We start from the raw sequence: 5,292 nt of genomic DNA, 5'->3' as shown, positions 1-5,292 counted from the left end.
CCAGCAATTGCACTTCTGGGTATTTACCCCAAAGATAGAAATATAGGTATCCGAAGGGGTACATGCACCCTGATTTTTATAGCAGCAATGTCCACAATAGCCAAACTGTGGAAAGAGCCAAGATGTCCATCAACAGATGAATGGATAAAGAAGGAGTGGTATATATACACAATGGAATATTATGCAGCCATCAAAGGGAATGAGATCTTGCCATTTGCAATGATGTGGATGGAATTTGAGGTTATTATGCTGAGCAAAATAAGTCAATCAGAGAAAGACATGTATCATATGACCTCACTGATATGAGGAATTCTTAATCTCTGGAAACAAACTGAGGGTTGCTGGAGTTGGGGCGCGTGGGAGGGTTGTAGTGGTTGGGTGATAGACATTGGGGAGGGTATGTGCTATGGTGAGTGCTGTGAATTGTGCAAGACTGTTGAATCACAGATCTGTACCTCTGAAACAAATAATGCAATATGTGTTAAGAAAAAAAAGAAGAAGAAGATAGCAGGAGGGGAAGAATGAAGGGGGGGACTTTGGATGGGGAGATGAACCATGAGAGATAACGGACTCTGAAAAACAAACTGAGAGTTCTAGAGGGGAGGGGTGTGGGGGGATTGTGTTAGCCTGGTGATGGGTATTAAAGAGGGCATGTTTTGCATGGAGCACTGGGTGATAACAAACAATTAGTCATGGAACACTGCATTGAAAACTAATGATGTAATGTATGGGGATTAATATAACAATAAAAATAAAAAAAAAAGAAAAAAGGGAGAGTAATTGTCTGTAGAGGATGGCAGGACTTTGCTCCAAAATCCTGAGGGGCTTCACTGCAATTCATATATAGAAGACAGCCAAAGACTCCAACAGCATCCATGAAGAACCGTAGGACGTGATGAATTTTTAACACCCACCTCGAGTAGCATCTTGGGCCACAACCTGGATCTGTGGCAGAGCCTTTTCTTTTGTCTGAGCTCCACAAAACTAGCAGCTTTTTGAGTCAATTGATAAATAGGCCAGAGTAAATTACCCATATGAAGAATCTGTTGCCTCTCCAATCCAAACAGGCTGTCTGGGTATTGTTCATTTTTTGGTGTTGGAGGGGAGAGATGGAAGAAGATACCATTTAATTTAAAAGGGATATCTTTGGGTTTTTTGTTTTGTTTTGTTTTATTTAAAGTCAGGTTAGTTCACATATGATGTGTCATTAATTTGGGGGTAGAATTTAATTATTCATCAGTGTCATATAGCAGCCAGTGCTCATTACATCAATTGCCATCCTTAATGTACATCATCCAATTACCTCATCCCCCACTCACCTCCCCCAACAACACTGTTTTTCTCTATAGTTAAGAGTGTCTTATGTTTTGTCACCCTCTCTGTTTTTATTCTATTTTTTATCCTTGAAAGGAAATATCTTGATATGCTTTATATCACTGGGACCCTGGAAATATCACTGAGTTTCTGCACCCTGAATTTTAATTGTATTTAGTTTGAATCCTCTGACACAGAAATGTATTACCAAAAAATCTAGAGTGTTAAGTCTTGATCATTAGATCCACTCAGCATAATGTCATCAATATAATGAACCAGTATGGATTTTTTTTAGAATGAAAGACAATAGAGTTCCCTATGAAATAAAATATGACATAGTCCTGGAGAGTTCACAGAACCCTGAGGTAGGGCAGAGAAGGCATATTGTTGGCCTTATAAGCTGAAATCGAACTGCCTCTGGTTGTCCTTACTGACAGGGAGGTAAGAAGTTGTGAAATCAGGTGCTGCATACCAGATATCAGATCATCCGTTAATTTGTTCAAGCAAGGAAACGACATCTGGTACAGCAGGTGTAATTTAGTGGAGTCTCCACCTGGATAAGCTTATAAATATCCACTCTTATTGTCCAAGATCCATCTAACTCCTGCACAGGCCAAATAAGTGACATAAATGTGTATGTTTTAAGAATCACCACTTCGGCAACTTTCAATTCCTTGATGGTGGCACTAAATTCTATGATTTGTCAAGGGATGTGGTGTTGCTTTTGGTTTACTCTTTTCCTAAATAGAGGCAATTCTAGAGGCTTCCACTTGTCTTTTCACCATAATAGCCCTCAGTCCACATGCCAGGGAACCAGTGTGGGGATTCTGCCTGTTGCAAAGTTTGTTTATTCAGATTATGCCTTCTGGAACCGGGGAAGTAATTATAGGATGAGTTCAGTGACCTATTGGTCCCAATGCAAAGTAAGCCTGAGCTAAAACTCCAGTGACAGGGGCACCTGGGTAGCTCAGTTCATTGAGCAACTGCCTTCGGCTCAGGTCATGATCCTGGAGTCCCAAGATGGGGTCCTGCACTGGGCTCCCTGCTCAGCAGGGAGTCTGCTTCTGACTCTCCCCCCTCTCATGTGCTCTCTCTCTCTCACTCTCTCTCAAATAAATAAATAAAATCTTTAAAATAAAATAAAATAAAATAAAACTCCAGTGACAACCTGTCCTCTGTAAGATCCTGCTCTGCCTGGTGAATCACACTGTTGTTGTGGGTTTCCAGGAATTAATTTCAGGTCAAAGACAGTATTCAGCAGTTCCTGAAGGGTCTGCTTGTTTTCTCTTCTTTAACACTCAATTTGACTGGTAAAAGGCCATAGGACTATTTTGGAGGAGGCTGAGGGAAATATTAATAAAGACATTTTTAGCAATGTCCTAGGGTCCTTTCTCAGGAGGACCCAATTTCCCCTTTATTCAAGGAATTCTGAGTCTATAAACTGCTTCAAGTTTGGGAATTGATTGTGAAGCCATGAATCTCTGTTTTTACGATTAAGTTAGACTTCTGTTTACTTAACCTAGACCTTTTTTTACTACCCAGATCAAGTAAGACTTGAATAGGGTTCCTCTCTATTTGACTTCTAGGAACAATGTGATAAACTAGCCAACACTCTTAAGTCTGCTTGTATTGATTATTTTGATTGCTATCTTCTGTCCTTTATGGGAAGCATGCCCACCTTGCCTTTAAGGTTGTTGAGTGCTACCCCTTCCTTGGCCACTATTATCTGGGATCAAATTCCTCCCATTGCATTGGGATTTCCCAGTTTAGTGACAATAAAAGTTTTGTTTACAGAAAACAGTGATCGCAGAGGTTTTCAGCGATGCTTGGCAAATTTATTTCTCACAGTCACGATGAAAGGTATGTCTTCTGAAACCTCCCAGGTGGATTAAGTAGATCTTAACTGACAAATCCATTCTAACATTCCAATCTCCCTATGCTTTTATCTCTCCCTTTCCATTAAACCAAGTCAGGTCTGGTATTTCTAATTAGCTTAATGTGGACCAAAATTGGTTCATGCATTGAAAGCTGTTAGCTTTTCTTCAGTCACCCAACTCCAACATTAAAAGACAAATTTATTCTTAGTGAGCCCATATCAGGAAATTTGGCTTGATTGAATTTTACGTTTCTTCCATGATTATCCTATTTCTGTCTTTTTAAATTAGAAAATTCGCATAGTTATTTTGGAGTGTAGTGTGTTTCTCATGGGTCACACTTAGTACTTCACCTTTAGAGGTCTGCTGGGAATCATGTCTGGTTATAGGTCTAAGAGAAAAAAGGGTGGTGGAGGTGGGTCCTGTGGAGAATCAACACCTTCTTTTAGGGCTACTGCCTCTGGGGGGACCATTACAATTTTATTAGGCAATGCAGAGTTAATCCTTCAGACTAAGAGGGAGAAGCCACTTCAACTGCCAAAGAAGACTCATCTTCCTTATTCCCTATCCTAGTAATCGAAGAAATAATCTGCTTTTCATCCATGACTTCTTTCTTAAAACGTCATCCCATGTCAAGTTCTTCTGTTTATACTTTTAAGTATTTCTTAACCCCTTCTATGTCACTGTGTTAGATTGGGTTCCCTAGATGTAAATTCTGAGATGAGGATTTTACTGAAAATGATTTATAAGGACAAGGGTGGAGGGAAGCTGACTACGGTACAGGAAGAAGGTTGTGGTCCCAACTGGGGCTTAGCATCAGCTTGGAACCAAGGGAACTCTGGGGTATCCATTGTAATATAGGACTGGTTCCACCTTGAGGCATAGGGACCAGCCTATCTTTCATTGGTTCCTGCTGGGTCCTAGGATGGGCATAGCCTATAATTTCATTCTGGGGGAAATGTACAGAAAAGAGGGGACACTGAGCTCTGAGCTATTAGTGGCCCAGACACATAACAACTGGGACACTGGAGGATTGAATGGAAGTGGAGCTGAACACAGCAGTGCCCACCACATTCTGTATCCTCACTGACACCATCAGAGTTCAGGCCTCCATCCTTTCACACCCAAATCATTACATTAACATCCTGCTGCCACTCTTGTTCCCTTCAATCCATTTCCCCCACTGATAACCCATACAGCTATCATCTCAAACTGAAATCAAACTGCATCACTCACTGGTTCAAAAGTCCTCCCAATGTTTGTCCCATTGTATTTAGCAGTAAATCTTAACATGATTATGAGACCTTTCTTCATCTTCCCTGTTCCTGTCTCTCCAGGTTCATATCCTGCTGTTTACCCTTTATAAACTCATTGTCTAGCACACTGCCCAGAACACGGTGATAGTTCATTAAATAATTGTTGACTGAATAGATGAATTAGCAACCATAGCCACACTGATTTCTTGAGGTTTCCTGCATACTGATTTCCACCCCCTGGCCTCTGTTATGTATTCTCTTTTGTAGGAATGCTCCCACTTCACCTGATGTGAACATATTCACACTGCTGACTTGATTTCAAGTTTCAGGTTCCATGTTGCTTGTCCTTTCATCTTGGAACCTTTCTTGACCCTCGTTCTTTGCTGTGTATCCCTCAAACCTGCTTTCATAGCACCCTGTGAAGCCACTACTTTACATTTATAACACGGTTTTGTCATTTTCTGCTCCCCTCTGTGTACCTCTCAGTGTATCCAAAGCTCTGTGAAGGCAAGACCCAGATTCCTCTCTATTCACTTTTGAATCCCCAGCAACCATCAATGTGTCTGATATATTCTTTGGGCTCACAAAATTTCTGTTGATTAATGAGTGAAGGATGGAAGGAATAAATAGAACATATTTAACCTGAAGTTGTTTTGGGTATAGATAGAGCCACATATTTTTAAAAATACCTTTTCATAATGAAATATTACCAATAAGTAAACTAATTAAGAGAGAAAAATAATATGAATAGCTCCCAATCATATGATGAAATCTTGCTGAGAGGAAGAAGAGTAGCAAAGTAAGCTATTTGTTTCTTCACAGAAAATCTCAGTTTCAATTTCTTTCTC

This window comes from Eumetopias jubatus, unplaced genomic scaffold (genome assembly GCF_037043125.1).
Source record: "Eumetopias jubatus isolate StellerSeaLion01/CBP00866 unplaced genomic scaffold, mEumJub1_p1.0 scaffold_13, whole genome shotgun sequence".
NCBI classification, from domain to species: domain Eukaryota; kingdom Metazoa; phylum Chordata; class Mammalia; order Carnivora; family Otariidae; genus Eumetopias; species Eumetopias jubatus.
The sequence above is the reverse complement of the archived record's forward strand: the minus strand, read 5'-3'. Positions refer to the sequence as shown.